This window comes from Mesoplodon mirus (assembly GCF_964341445.2).
Source record: "Mesoplodon mirus genome assembly, contig: HAP1_SCAFFOLD_212, whole genome shotgun sequence".
NCBI classification, from domain to species: Eukaryota; Metazoa; Chordata; class Mammalia; order Artiodactyla; family Ziphiidae; genus Mesoplodon; species Mesoplodon mirus.
In genome coordinates, this window is record NW_028295688.1 from 340,669 (window position 1) to 356,878 (window position 16,210).

Below are 16,210 nucleotides of genomic sequence, written 5' to 3' on the forward strand. Positions count from 1 at the left end.
CCTCCAAGCATTTCCTCTCCCAAAACACGGCAGTTTTACCCGAAGAACTCTGCTTTAGTTCCAGGTGTAACACAAGCAGCATTTCTCCATCAGTGCACACAATGGGCACTTTCCCGAATGAACTTGTTCTCTATGCAGGGTGTCCCGCGTGGAGCGAACTGCCTCAACCATGGCAGGCTCTACTGTGGTCTCTAAGGAATTTCTCACTGAAAACACGGCACTTTTACCCGAAGAACTCTGCCCTAATTGCAGGTGGAACACAAGCTGCATTTCTCCCACATTGTACACAAAGGGCCCTACCCCGAATGAACTTCTATATATAGGGTGTCCCACGTGCAGTGAACTGCCTCAAGCAAGGCAGGTTGTAGTAAGGACTGTAAGCATTTCCTCTCCCAAAAGGCGCAGTTTTACCCGAAGAACTCTGCTTTCGTTGCAGGTGGAACACAAGCAGCTTTTCTCCCACAGTGTACCCAATGGGCCTTTGCCCGAAAGAACTTCTATACTCAAGGTGTCCCGCGTGGAGTGAAATGCCTAAACCAAGGCAGGCTCTAGTGAGGTCTCTAAGCATTTCCCCTCCCTAAACACGGCAGTTTTACCCAAAGAACTCTGCTTTAGTTGCAGGTGCAACACAAGCAGCATTTCTCCCACTGTGTACTCTTTGGGCTCTGCCACGAATGAACTTCTATATTCAAGGTTTCCCAGGTGCAGCGAACTGCCTTAACCAAGGCAGGCGGTAGTGAGGACTGTAAGCATTTCCACTCCCCAAACTCGCAGTTTTAACGAATGAACTCTGCTTTAGTTGCAGGTGGAACACACGCAGGTTTTCTCCCACAGTGTACACAAAGGGCCTTTCCCCGAATGAACGTCTATATGCAGGGGGTCCCGCATGGAGTGAACTACCTCAACCAAGGGAGGTTCCTCCTATGCCTCTAAGCGTTTCCTCTCCCAAAACACGCAGTTTTACCCGAAGAACTCTGCTTTAGTTGCAGGTGGAACACAAGCAACTTTTCACCCACAGTGTACACAATGGGCTTTTCGCCGAATGAACTTCTACACGCAGGGTTTCCCTCGTGGAGTGAAATGCCTAAACCGAGGCAGGCTCTAGTGAGGCCTCTAAGCATTTCCTCTCCCAAAACACGGCAGTTTTACCCGAAGAACTCTGCTTTAGTTCCAGGTGTAACACAAGCAGCATTTCTCCATCAGTGCACACAATGGGCACTTTCCCGAATGAACTTGTTCTCTATGCAGGGTGTCCCGCGTGGAGCGAACTGCCTCAACCATGGCAGGCTCTACTGTGGTCTCTAAGGAATTCCTCTCGGCAAGCACGGCACTTTTACCCGAAGAACTCTGCCCTAATTGCAGGTGGAACACAAGCTGCATTTCTCCCACATTGTACACAAAGGGCCCTACCCCGAATGAACTTCTATATATAGGGTGTCCCACGTGCAGTGAACTGCCTCAAGCAAGGCAGGTTGTAGTAAGGACTGTAAGCCTTTCCTCTCCCAAAAGGCGCAGTTTTACCCGAAGAACTCTGCTTTCGTTGCAGGTGGAACACAAGCATCTTTTCTCTCGCAGTGTACCCAATGGGACTTTGCCCGAAAGAACTTCTATACTCAAGGTGTCCCGCGTGGAGTGAAATGCCTAAACCAAGGCAGGCTCTAGTGAGGTCTCTAATCATTCCCCTCCCAAAACACAGCAGTTTTACCCAAAGAACTCTGCTTTAGTTGCAGGTGGAACACAAGCTGCTTTTCTCTCACTGTGTACTCTTTGGGCTCCTCCACGAATGAACTGCTACATGCAGGGTTTCCCACCTGGAGTGAACTGCCTTAACCAAGGCAGTCTGTAGTGAGGACTGTAAGCATTTCTACTCCCAAAACTCGAAGTTTTAACGAATGAACTCTGCGTTAGGTGCAGGTGGAACACAAGCAGGTTTTCTCCCGCAGTGTACACAATGGGCCTTTCCCCGAATGAACTTCTATACGCAGGGTGTCCCGCGTGGAGTGAACTACCTCAAACAAGGCAGGCTCTTCTTAGGCCTCTAAGCGTTTCCTCTCCCAAAACACGCAGTTTTACCCGAAGAACTCTGATTTAGTTGGAGGTGGAACACAAGCAGCTTTTCTCCCACTGTGTACACAGTGGCCTTGCCCGAAAAAGCTTCTATACTCAAGGTGTCCCGCGTGGAGTGAAATGCCTAAACCGAGGCAGGCTCTAGTGAGGCCTCTAAGCATTTCCTCTCCCCAAACACGGCAGTTTTACCCGAAGAACTCTGCTTTAGTTCCAGGTGTAACACAAGCAGCATTTCTCCATCAGTGCACACAATGGGCACTTTCCCGAATGAACTTGTTCTCTATGCAGGGTGTCCCGCGTGGAGCGAACTGCCTCAACCATGGCAGGCTCTACTGTGGTCTCTAAGGAATTCCTCTCGGAAAACACGGCACTTTTACCCGAAGAACTCTGCCCTAATTGCAGGTGGAACACAAGCTGCATTTCTCCCACATTGTACACAAAGGGCCCTACCCCGAATGAACTTCTATATATAGGGTGTCCCACGTGCAGTGAACTGCCTCAAGCAAGGCAGGTTGTAGTAAGGACTGTAAGCATTTCCTCTCCCAAAAGGCGCAGTTTTACCCGAAGAACTCTGCTTTCGTTGCAGGTGGAACACAAGCAACTTTTCTCCCACAGTGTACCCAATGGGCCTTTGCCCGAAAGAACTTCTATACTCAAGGTGTCCCGCGTGGAGTGAAATGCCTAAACCAAGGCAGGCTCTAGTGAGGTCTCTAAGCATTTCCCCTCCCTAAACACGGCAGTTTTACCCAAAGAACTCTGCTTTAGTTGCAGGTGCAACACAAGCAGCATTTCTCCCACTGTGTACTCTTTGGGCTCTGCCACGAATGAACTTCTATATTCAAGGTTTCCCACCTGCAGCGAACTGCCTTAACCAAGGCAGGCGGTAGTGAGGACTGTAAGCATTTCCACTCCCCAAACTCGCAGTTTTAACGAATGAACTCTGCTTTAGTTGCAGGTGGAACACACGCAGGTTTTCTCCCACAGTGTACACAAAGGGCCTTTCCCCGAATGAACGTCTATACGCAGGGGGTCCCGCGTGGAGTGAACTACCTCAACCAAGGGAGGTTCCTCCTATGCCTCTAAGCGTTTCCTCTCCCAAAACACGCAGTTTTACCCGAAGAACTCTGCTTTAGTTGCAGGTGGAACACAAGCAACTTTTCACCCACAGTGTACACAATGGGCTTTTCGCCGAATGAACTTCTACACGCAGGGTTTCCCTCGTGGAGTGAAATGCCTAAACCGAGGCAGGCTCTAGTGAGGCCTCTAAGCATTTCCTCTCCCCAAACACGGCAGTTTTACCCGAAGAACTCTGCTTTAGTTCCAGGTGTAACACAAGCAACATTTCTCCATCAGTGCACACAATGGGCATTTTCCCGAATGAACTTGTTCTCTATGCAGGGTGTCCCGCGTGGAGCGAACTGCCTCAACCATGGCAGGCTCTACTGTGGTCTCTAAGGAATTTCTCACTGAAAACACGGCACTTTTACCCGAAGAACTCTGCCCTAATTGCAGGTGGAACACAAGCTGCATTTCTCCCACATTGTACACAAAGGGCCCTACCCCGAATGAACTTCTATATATAGGGTGTCCCACGTGCAGTGAACTGCCTCAAGCAAGGCAGGTTGTAGTAAGGACTGTAAGCCTTTCCTCTCCCAAAAGGCGCAGTTTTACCCGGAGAACTCTGCTTTCATTGCAGGTGGAACACAAGCAACTTTTCTCTCGCAGTGTACCCAATGGGCCTTTGCCCGAAAGAACTTCTATACTCAAGGTGTCCCGCGTGGAGTGAAATGCCTAAACCAAGGCAGGCTCTAGTGAGGTCTCTAAGCATTCCCCTCCCAAAACACAGCAGTTTTACCCAAAGAACTCTGCTTTAGTTGCAGGTGGAACACAAGCAGCATTTCTCTCACTGTGTACTCTTTGGGCTCCTCCACGAATGAACTGCTACATGCAGGGTTTCCCACCTGGAGTCAACTGCCTTAACCAAGGCAGTCTGTAGTGAGGACTGTAAGCATTTCTACTCCCAAAACTCGCCGTTTTAACGAATGAACTCTGCGTTAGGTGCAGGTGGAACACAAGCAGGTTTTCTCCCGCAGTGTACACAATGGGCCTTTCCCCGAATGAACTTCTATACGCAGGGTGTCCCGCGTGGAGTGAACTACCTCAAACAAGGCAGGCTCTTCTTAGGCCTCTAAGCGTTTCCTCTCCCAAAACACGCAGTTTTACCCGAAGAACTCTGATTTAGTTGGAGGTGGAACACAAGCAGCTTTTCTCCCACTGTGTACACAGTGGCCTTGCCCGAAAGAGTTTCTATACTCAAGGTGTCCCGCGTGGAGTGAAATGCCTAAACCGAGGCAGGCTCTAGTGAGGCCTCCAAGCATTTCCTCTCCCAAAACACGGCAGTTTTACCCGAAGAACTCTGCTTTAGTTCCAGGTGTAACACAAGCAGCATTTCTCCATCAGTGCACACAATGGGCACTTTCCCGAATGAACTTGTTCTCTATGCAGGGTGTCCCGCGTGGAGCGAACTGCCTCAACCATGGCAGGCTCTACTGTGGTCTCTAAGGAATTTCTCACTGAAAACACGGCACTTTTACCCGAAGAACTCTGCCCTAATTGCAGGTGGAACACAAGCTGCATTTCTCCCACATTGTACACAAAGGGCCCTACCCCGAATGAACTTCTATATATAGGGTGTCCCACGTGCAGTGAACTGCCTCAAGCAAGGCAGGTTGTAGTAAGGACTGTAAGCCTTTCCTCTCCCAAAAGGCGCAGTTTTACCCGAAGAACTCTGCTTTCATTGCAGGTGGAACACAAGCAACTTTTCTCTCGCAGTGTATCCAATGGGCCTTTGCCCGAAAGAAATTCTATACTCAAGGTGTCCCGCGTGGAGTGAAATGCCTAAACCAAGGCAGGCTCTAGTGAGGTTTCTAAGCATTCCCCTCCAAAAACACAGCAGTTTTACCCAAAGAACTCTGCTTTAGTTGCATGTGGAACACAAGCAGCATTTCTCTCACTGTGTACTCTTTGGGCTCCTCCACGAATGAACTGCTACATGCAGGGTTTCCCACCTGGAGTGAACTGCCTTAACCAAGGCGGTCTGTAGTGAGGACTGTAAGCATTTCTACTCCCAAAACTCGCCGTTTTAACGAATGAACTCTGCGTTAGGTGCAGGTGGAACACAAGCAGGTTTTCTCCCGCAGTGTACACAATGGGCCTTTCCCCGAATGAACTTCTATACGCAGGGTGTCCCGCGTGGAGTGAACTACCTCAAACAAGGCAGGCTCTTCTTAGGCCTCTAAGCGTTTCCTCTCCCAAAACACGCAGTTTTACCCGAAGAACTCTGATTTAGTTGGAGGTGGAACACAAGCAGCTTTTCTCCCACTGTGTACACAGTGGCCTTGCCCGAAAGAGCTTCTATACTCAAGGTGTCCCGCGTGGAGTGAAATGCCTAAACCGAGGCAGGCTCTAGTGAGGCCTCTAAGCATTTCCTCTCCCAAAACACGGCAGTTTTACCCGAAGAACTCTGCTTTAGTTCCAGGTGTAACACAAGCAGCATTTCTCCATCAGTGCACACAATGGGCACTTTCCCGAATGAACTTGTTCTCTATGCAGGGTGTCCCGCATGGAGCGAACTGCCTCAACCATGGCAGGCTCTATTGTGGTCTCTACGGAATTTCCCACTAAAAACACGGCACTTTTACCCGAAGAACTCTGCCGTAATTGCAGGTGGAACACAAGCTGCATTTCTCCCACATTGTACACAAAGGGCCCTACCCCGAATGAACTTCTATATATAGGGTGTCCCACCTGCAGTGAACTGCCTCAAGCAAGGCAGCTTGTAGTAAGGACTGTAAGCCTTTCCTCTCCCAAAAGGCGCAGTTTTACCCGAAGAACTCTGCTTTCATTGCAGGTGGAACACAAGCAACTTTTCTCTCGCAGTGTACCCAATGGGCCTTTGCCCGAAAGAACTTCTATACTCAAGGTGTCCCGCGTGGAGTGAAATGCCTAAACCAAGGCAGGCTCTAGTGAGGTCTCTAAGCATTCCCCTCCCAAAACACAGCAGTTTTACCCAAAGAACTCTGCTTTAGTTGCAGGTGGAACACAAGCAGCATTTCTCTCACTGTGTACTCTTTGGGCTCCTCCACGAATGAACTGCTACATGCAGGGTTTCCCACCTGGAGTCAACTGCCTTAAACAAGGCAGTCTGTAGTGAGGACTGTAAGCATTTCTACTCCCAAATCTCGCAGTTTTAACGAATGAACTCTGCGTTACGTGCAGGTGGAACACAAGCAGCTTTTCTCTCGCAGTGTACACAATGGGCCTTTCCCCGAATGAAATTCTATACGCAGGGTGTCCCGCGTGGAGTGAACTACCTCAAACAAGGCAGGCTCTTCTTAGGCCTCTAAGCGTTTCCTCTCCCAAAACACGCAGTTTTACCCGAAGAACTCTGATTTAGTTGGAGGTGGAACACAAGCAGCTTTTCTCCCACTGTGTACACAGTGGCCTTGCCCGAAAGAGCTTCTATACTCAAGGTGTCCCGCGTGGAGTGAAATGCCTAAACCGAGGCAGGCTCTAGTGAGGCCTCCAAGCATTTCCTCTCCCAAAACACGGCAGTTTTACCCGAAGAACTCTGCTTTAGTTCCAGGTGTAACACAAGCAGCATTTCTCCATCAGTGCACACAATGGGCACTTTCCCGAATGAACTTGTTCTCTATGCAGGGTGTCCCGCGTGGAGCGAACTGCCTCAACCATGGCAGGCTCTACTGTGGTCTCTAAGGAATTCCTCTCGGAAAACACGGCACTTTTACCCGAAGAACTCTGCCCTAATTGCAGGTGGAACACAAGCTGCATTTCTCCCACATTGTACACAAAGGGCCCTACCCCGAATGAACTTCTGTATATAGGGTGTCCCACGTGCAGTGAACTGCCTCAAGCAAGGCAGGTTGTAGTAAGGACTGTAAGCATTTCCTCTCCCAAAAGGCGCAGTTTTACCCGAAGAACTCTGCTTTCGTTGCAGGTGGAACACAAGCAGCTTTTCTCCCACAGTGTACCCAATGGGCCTTTGCCCGAAAAAAATTCTATACTCAAGGTGTCCCGCGTGGAGTGAAATGCCTAAACCAAGGCAGGCTCTAGTGAGGTCTCTAAGCATTTCCCCTCCCTAAACACGGCAGTTTTACCCAAAGAACTCTGCTTTAGTTGCAGGTGCAACACAAGCAGCATTTCTCCCACTGTGTACTCTTTGGGCTCTGCCACGAATGAACTTCTATATTCAAGGTTTCCCACCTGGAGCGAACTGCCTTAACCAAGGCAGGCGGTAGTGAGGACTGTAAGCATTTCCACTCCCCAAACTCGCAGTTATAACGAATGAACTGTGCTTTAGTTCCAGGTGTAACACAAGCAGCATTTCCCCATCAGTGCACACAATGGGCACTTTCCCGAATGAACTTGTTCTCTATGCAGGGTGTCCCGCATGGAGCGAACTGCCTCAACCATGGCAGGCTCTACTGTGGTCTCTAAGGAATTCCACTCGGAAAACACGGCACTTTTACCCGAAGAACTCTGCCCTAATTGCAGGTGGAACACAAGATGCATTTCTCCCACATTGTACACAATGGGCCCTACCCCGAATGAACTTCTATATATAGGGTGTCCCACGTGCAGTGAACTGCCTCAAGCAAGGCAGGTTGTAGTAAGGACTGTAAGCCTTTCCTCTCCCAAAAGGCGCAGTTTTACCCGAAGAACTCTGCTTTCATTGCAGGTGGAACACAAGCAACTTTTCTCTCGCAGTGTACCCAATGGGCCTTTGCCCGAAAGAACTTCTATACTCAAGGTGTCCCACGTGGAGTGAAATGCCTAAACCAAGGCAGGCTCTAGTGAGGTCTCTAAGCATTCCCCTCCCAAAACACAGCAGTTTTACCCAAAGAACTCTGCTTTAGTTGCAGGTGGAACACAAGCAGCATTTCTCTCACTGTGTACTCTTTGGGCTCCTCCACGTATGAACTGCTACATGCAGGGTTTCCCACCTGGAGTGAACTGCCTTAACCAAGGCAGTCTGTAGTGAGGACTGTAAGCATTTCTACTCCCAAATCTCGCAGTTTTAACGAATGAACTCTGCGTTAGGTGCAGGTGGAACACAAGCAGGTTTTCTCCCGCAGTGTACACAATGGGCCTTTCCCCGAATGAACTTCTATACGCAGGTTGTCCCGCGTGGAGTGAACTACCTCAAACAAGGCAGGCTCTTCTTAGGCCTCTAAGCGTTTCCTCTCCCAAAACACGCAGTTTTACCCGAAGAACTCTGATTTAGTGGGAGGTGGAACACAAGCAGCTTTTCTCCCACTGTGTACACAGTGGCCTTGCCCGAAAGAGCTTCTATACTCAAGGTGTCCCGCGTGGAGTGAAATGCCTAAACCGAGGCAGGCTCTAGTGAGGCCTCCAAGCATTTCCTCTCCCAAAACACGGCAGTTTTACCCGAAGAACTCTGCTTTAGTTCCAGGTGTAACACAAGCAGCATTTCTCCATCAGTGCACACAATGGGCACTTTCCTGAATGAACTTGTTCTCTATGCAGGGTGTCCCGCGTGGAGCGAACTGCCTCAACCATGGCAGGCTCTACTGTGGTCTCTAAGGAATTTCTCACTGAAAACACGGCACTTTTACCCGAAGAACTCTGCCCTAATTGTAGGTGGAACACAAGCTGCATTTCTCCCACATTGTACACAAAGGGCCCTACCCCGAATGAACTTCTATATATAGGGTGTCCCACGTGCAGTGAACTGCCTCAAGCAAGGCAGGTTGTAGTAAGGACTGTAAGCATTTCCTCTCCCAAAAGGCGCAGTTTTACCCGAAGAACTCTGCTTTCGTTGCAGGTGGAACACAAGCAGCTTTTCTCCCACAGTGTACTCAATGGGCCTTTGCCCGAAAGAACTTCTATACTCAAGGTGTCCCGCGTGGAGTGAAATGCCTAAACCAAGGCAGGCTCTAGTGAGGTCTCTAAGCATTTCCCCTCCCTAAACACGGCAGTTTTACCCAAAGAACTCTGCTTTAGTTGCAGGTGCAACACAAGCAGCATTTCTCCCACTGTGTACTCTTTGGGCTCTGCCACGAATGAACTTCTATATTCAAGGTTTCCCACCTGGAGCGAACTGCCTTAACCAAGGCAGGCGGTAGTGAGGACTGTAAGCATTTCCACTCCCCAAATTCGCAGTTATAACGAATGAACTCTGCTTTAGTTCCAGGTGTAACACAAGCAGCTTTTCTCCATCAGTGCACACAATGGGCACTTTCCTGAATGAACTTGTTCTCTATGCAGGGTGTCCCGCGTGGAGCGAACTGCCTCAACCATGGCAGGCTCTACTGTGGTCTCTAAGGAATTCCTCTCGGAAAACACGGCACTTTTACCCGAAGAACTCTGCCCTAATTGCAGGTGGAACACAAGCTGCATTTCTCCCACATTGTACACAAAGGGCCCTACCCCGAATGAACTTCTATATATAGGGTGTCCCACGTGCAGTGAACTGCCTCAAGCAAGGCAGGTTGTAGTAAGGACTGTAAGCCTTTCCTCTCCCAAAAGGCGCAGTTTTACCCGAAGAACTCTGCTTTCATTGCAGGTGGAACACAAGCAACTTTTCTCTCGCAGTGTACCCAATGGGCCTTTGCCCGAAAGAACTTCTATACTCAAGGTGTCCCTCGTGGAGTGAAATGCCTAAACCAAGGCAGGCTCTAGTGAGGTCTCTAAGCATTCCCCTCCCAAAACACAGCAGTTTTACCCAAAGAACTCTGCTTTAGTTGCAGGTGGAACACAAGCAGCATTTCTCTCACTGTGTACTCTTTGGGCTCCTCCACGAATGAACTGCTACATGCAGGGTTTCCCACCTGGAGTCAACTGCCTTAACCAAGGCAGTCTGTAGTGAGGACTGTAAGCATTTCTACTCCCAAAACTCGCCGTTTTAACGAATGAACTCTGCGTTAGGTGCAGGTGGAACACAAGCAGGTTTTCTCCCGCAGTGTACACAATGGGCCTTTCCCCGAATGAACTTCTATACGCAGGGTGTCCCGCGTGGAGTGAACTACCTCAAACAAGGCAGGCTCTTCTTAGGCCTCTAAGCGTTTCCTCTCCCAAAACACGCAGTTTTACCCGAAGAACTCTGCTTTAGTTGCAGGTGGAACACAAGCAGCTTTTCTCCCACTGTGTACACAGTGGCCTTGCCAGAAAGAGCTTCTATACTCAAGGTGTCCTGCGTGGAGTGAAATGCCTAAACCGAGGCAGGCTCTAGTGAGGCATCTAAGCATTTCCTCTCCCAAAACACGGCAGTTTTACCCGAAGAACTATGCTTTAGTTCCAGGTGTAACACAAGCAGCATTTCTCCATCAGTGCACACAATGGGCACTTTCCCGAATGAACATGTTCTCTATGCAGGGTGTCCCGCGTGGAGCGAACTGCCTCAACCATGGCAGGCTCTACTGTGGTCTCTAAGGAATTTCTCACTGAAAACACGGCACTTTTACCCGAAGAACTCTGCCCTAATTGCAGGTGGAACACAAGCTGCATTTCTCCCACATTGTACACAAAGGGCCCTACCCCGAATGAACTTCTATATATAGGGTGTCCCACGTGCAGTGAACTGCCTCAAGCAAGGCAGGTTGTAGTAAGGACTGTAAGCATTTCCTCTCCCAAAAGGCGCAGTTTTACCCGAAGAACTCTGCTTTCGTTGCAGGTGGAACACAAGCAGCTTTTCTCCCACAGTGTACCCAATGGGCCTTTGCCCGAAAGAACTTCTATACTCAAGGTGTCCCGCGTGGAGTGAAATGCCTAAACCAAGGCAGGCTCTAGTGAGGTCTCTAAGCATTTCCCCTCCCTAAACACGGCAGTTTTACCCAAAGAACTCTGCTTTAGTTGCAGGTGCAACACAAGCAGCATTTCTCCCACTGTGTACTCTTTGGGCTCTGCCACGAATGAACTTCTATATTCAAGGTTTCCCACCTGGAGCGAACTGCCTTAACCAAGGCAGGCGGTAGTGAGGACTGTAAGCATTTCCACTCCCCAAACTCGCAGTTTTAACGAATGAACTCTGCTTTAGTTGCAGGTGGAACACACGCAGGTTTTCTCCCACAGTGTACACAAAGGGCCTTTCCCCGAATGAACGTCTATACGCAGGGTGTCCCCCGTGGAGTGAACTACCTCAACCAAGGGAGATTCCTCCTATGCCTCTAAGCGTTTCCTCTCCCAAAACACGCAGTTTTACCCGAAGAACTCTGCTTTAGTTGCAGGTGGAACACAAGCAACTTTTCACCCACAGTGTACACAATGGGCTTTTCGCCGAATGAACTTCTACACGCAGGGTTTCCCTCGTGGAGTGAAATGCCTAAACCGAGGCAGGCTCTAGTGAGGCCTCTAAGCATTTCCTCTCCCCAAACACGGCAGTTTTACCCGAAGAACTCTGCTTTAGTTCCAGGTGTAACACAAGCAGCATTTCTCCATCAGTGCACACAATGGGCACTTTCCCGAATGAACTTGTTCTCTATGCAGGGTGTCCCGCGTGGAGCGAACTGCCTCAACCATGGCAGGCTCTACTGTGGTCTCTAAGGAATTTCTCACTGAAAACACGGCACTTTTACCCGAAGAACTCTGCCCTAATTGCAGGTGGAACACAAGCTGCATTTCTCCCACATTGTACACAAAGGGCCCTACCCCGAATGAACTTCTATATATAGGGTGTCCCACGTGCAGTGAACTGCCTCAAGCAAGGCAGGTTGTAGTAAGGACTGTAAGCCTTTCCTCTCCCAAAAGGCGCAGTTTTACCCGAAGAACTCTGCTTTCATTGCAGGTGGAACACAAGCAACTTTTCTCTCGCAGTGTATCCAATGGGCCTTTGCCCGAAAGAACTTCTATACTCAAGGTGTCCCGCGTGGAGTGAAATGCCTAAACCAAGGCAGGCTCTAGTGAGGTCTCTAAGCATTCCTCTCCCAAAACACAGCAGTTTTACCCAATGAACTCTGCTTTAGTTGCAGGTGGAACACAAGCAGCATTTCTCTCACTGTGTACTCTTTGGGCTCCTCCACGAATGAACTGCTACATGCAGGGTTTCCCACCTGGAGTCAACTGCCTTAACCAAGGCAGTCTGTAGTGAGGACTGTAAGCATTTCTACTCCCCAAACTCGCCGTTTTAACGAATGAACTCTGCGTTAGGTGCAGGTGGAACACAAGCAGGTTTTCTCCCGCAGTGTACACAATGGGCCTTTCCCCGAATGAACTTCTATACGCAGGGTGTCCCGCGTGGAGTGAACTGCCTCAAACAAGGCAGGCTCTTCTTAGGCCTCTAAGCGTTTCCTCTCCCAAAACACGCAGTTTTACCCGAAGAACTCTGATTTAGTTGGAGGTGGAACACAAGCAGCTTTTCTCCCACTGTGTACACAGTGGCCTTGCCCGAAAGAGCTTCTATACTCAAGGTGTCCCGCGTGGAGTGAAATGCCTAAACCGAGGCAGGCTCTAGTGAGGCCTCTAAGCATTTCCTCTCCCAAAACACGGCAGTTTTACCCGAAGAACTCTGCTTTAGTTCCAGGTGTAACACAAGCAGCATTTCTCCATCAGTGCACACAATGGGCACTTTCCCGAATGAACTTGTTCTCTATGCAGGGTGTCCCGCGTGGAGCGAACTGCCTCAACCATGGCAGGCTCTACTGTGGTCTCTAAGGAATTCCTCTCTGAAAACACGGCACTTTTACCCGAAGAACTCTGCCCTAATTGTAGGTGGAACACAAGCTGCATTTCTCCCACATTGTACACAAAGGGCCCTACCCCGAATGAACTTCTATATATAGGGTGTCCCACGTGCAGTGAACTGCCTCAAGCAAGGCAGGTTGTAGTAAGGACTGTAAGCATTTCCTCTCCCAAAAGGCACAGTTTTACCCGAAGAACTCTGCTTTCGTTGCAGGTGGAACACAAGCAACTTTTCTCCCACAGTGTACCCAATGGGCCTTTGCCCGAAAGAACTTCTATACTCAAGGTGTCCCGCGTGGAGTGAAATGCCTAAACCAAGGCAGGCTCTAGTGAGGTCTCTAAGCATTTCCCCTCCCTAAACACGGCAGTTTTACCCAAAGAACTCTGCTTTAGTTGCAGGTGCAACACAAGCAGCATTTCTCCCACTGTGTACTCTTTGGGCTCTGCCACGAATGAGCTTCTATATTCAAGGTTTCCCACCTGGAGCGAACTGCCTTAACCAAGGCAGGCGGTAGTGAGGACTGTAAGCATTTCCACTCCCCAAACTCGCAGTTTTAACGAATGAACTCTGCTTTAGTTGCAGGTGGAACACACGCAGGTTTTCTCCCACAGTGTACACAAAGGGCCTTTCCCCGAATGAACGTCTATACGCAGGGGGTCCCGCGTGGAGTGAACTACCTCAACCAAGGGAGGTTCCTCCTATGCCTCTAAGCGTTTCCTCTCCCAAAACACGCAGTTTTACCCGAAGAACTCTGCTTTAGTTGCAGGTGGAACACAAGCAACTTTTCACCCACAGTGTACACAATGGGCTTTTCGCCGAATGAACTTCTACACGCAGGGTTTCCCTCGTGGAGTGAAATGCCTAAACCGAGGCAGGCTCTAGTGAGGCCTCTAAGCATTTCCTCTCCCAAAACACGGCAGTTTTACCCGAAGAACTCTGCTTTAGTTCCAGGTGTAACACAAGCAGCATTTCTCCATCAGTGCACACAATGGGCACTTTCCCGAATGAACTTGTTCTCTATGCAGGGTGTCCCGCGTGGAGCGAACTGCCTCAACCATGGCAGGCTCTACTGTGGTCTCTAAGGAATTCCTCTCGGAAAACACGGCACTTTTACCCGAAGAACTCTGCCCTAATTGTAGGTGGAACACAAGCTGCATTTCTCCCACATTGTACACAAAGGGCCCTACCCCGAATGAACTTCTATATATAGGGTGTCCCACGTGCAGTGAACTGCCTCAAGCAAGGCAGCTTGTAGTAAGGACTGTAAGCCTTTCCTCTCCCAAAAGGCGCAGTTTTACCCGAAGAACTCTGCTTTCATTGCAGGTGGAACACAAGCAACTTTTCTCTCGCAGTGTACCCAATGGGCCTTTGCCCGAAAGAACTTCTATACTCAAGGTGTCCCGCGTGGAGTGAAATGCCTAAACCAAGGCAGGCTCTAGTGAGGTCTCTAAGCATTCCCCTCCCAAAACACAGCAGTTTTACCCAAAGAACTCTGCTTTAGTTGCAGGTGGAACACAAGCAGCATTTCTCTCACTGTGTACTCTTTGGGCTCCTCCACGAATGAACTGCTACATGCAGGGTTTCCCACCTGGAGTCAACTGCCTTAAACAAGGCAGTCTGTAGTGAGGACTGTAAGCATTTCTACTCCCAAATCTCGCAGTTTTAACGAATGAACTCTGCGTTACGTGCAGGTGGAACACAAGCAGCTTTTCTCTCGCAGTGTACACAATGGGCCTTTCCCCGAATGAAATTCTATACGCAGGGTGTCCCGCGTGGAGTGAACTACCTCAAACAAGGCAGGCTCTTCTTAGGCCTCTAAGCGTTTCCTCTCCCAAAACACGCAGTTTTACCCGAAGAACTCTGATTTAGTTGGAGGTGGAACAGAAGCAGCTTTTCTCCCACTGTGTACACAGTGGCCTTTGCCCGAAAGAGCTTCTATACTCAAGGTGTCCCGCGTGGAGTGAAATGCCTAAACCGAGGCAGGCTCTAGTGAGGCCTCCAAGCATTTCCTCTCCCAAAACACGGCAGTTTTACCCGAAGAACTCTGCTTTAGTTCCAGGTGTAACACAAGCAGCATTTCTCCATCAGTGCACACAATGGGCACTTTCCCGAATGAACTTGTTCTCTATGCAGGGTGTCCCGCGTGGAGCGAACTGCCTCAACCATGGCAGGCTCTACTGTGGTCTCTAAGGAATTCCTCTCGGAAAACACGGCACTTTTACCCGAAGAACTCTGCCCTAATTTTAGGTGGAACACAAGCTGCATTTCTCCCACATTGTACACAAAGGGCCCTACCCCGAATGAACTTCTGTATATAGGGTGTCCCACGTGCAGTGAACTGCCTCAAGCAAGGCAGGTTGTAGTAAGGACTGTAAGCATTTCCTCTCCCAAAAGGCGCAGTTTTACCCGAAGAACTCTGCTTTCGTTGCAGGTGGAACACAAGCAGCTTTTCTCCCACAGTGTACGCAATGGGCCTTTGCCCGAAAAAAATTCTATACTCAAGGTGTCCCGCGTGGAGTGAAATGCCTAAACCAAGGCAGGCTCTAGTGAGGTCTCTAAGCATTTCCCCTCCCTAAACACGGCAGTTTTACCCAAAGAACTCTGCTTTAGTTGCAGGTGCAACACAAGCAGCATTTCTCCCACTGTGTACTCTTTGGGCTCTGCCACGAATGAACTTCTATATTCAAGGTTTCCCACCTGGAGCGAACTGCCTTAACCAAGGCAGGCGGTAGTGAGGACTGTAAGCATTTCCACTCCCCAAACTCGCAGTTATAACGAATGAACTCTGCTTTAGTTCCAGGTGTAACACAAGCAGCATTTCCCCATCAGTGCACACAATGGGCACTTTCCCGAATGAACTTGTTCTCTATGCAGGGTGTCCCGCATGGAGCGAACTGCCTCAACCATGGCAGGCTCTACTGTGGTCTCTAAGGAATTCCACTCGGAAAACACGGCACTTTTACCCGAAGAACTGTGCCCTAATTGCAGGTGGAACACAAGATGCATTTCTCCCACATTGTACACAATGGGCCCTACCCCGAATGAACTTCTATATATAGGGTGTCCCACGTGCAGTGAACTGCCTCAAGCAAGGCAGGTTGTAGTAAGGACTGTAAGCCTTTCCTCTCCCAAAAGGCGCAGTTTTACCCGAAGAACTCTGCTTTCATTGCAGGTGGAACACAAGCAACTTTTCTCTCGCAGTGTACCCAATGGGCCTTTGCCCGAAAGAACTTCTATACTCAAGGTGTCCCACGTGGAGTGAAATGCCTAAACCAAGGCAGGCTCTAGTGAGGTCTCTAAGCATTCCCCTCCCAAAACACAGCAGTTTTACCCAAAGAACTCTGCTTTAGTTGCAGGTGGAACACAAGCAGCATTTCTCTCACTGTGTACTCTTTGGGCTCCTCCACGTATGAACTGCTACATGCA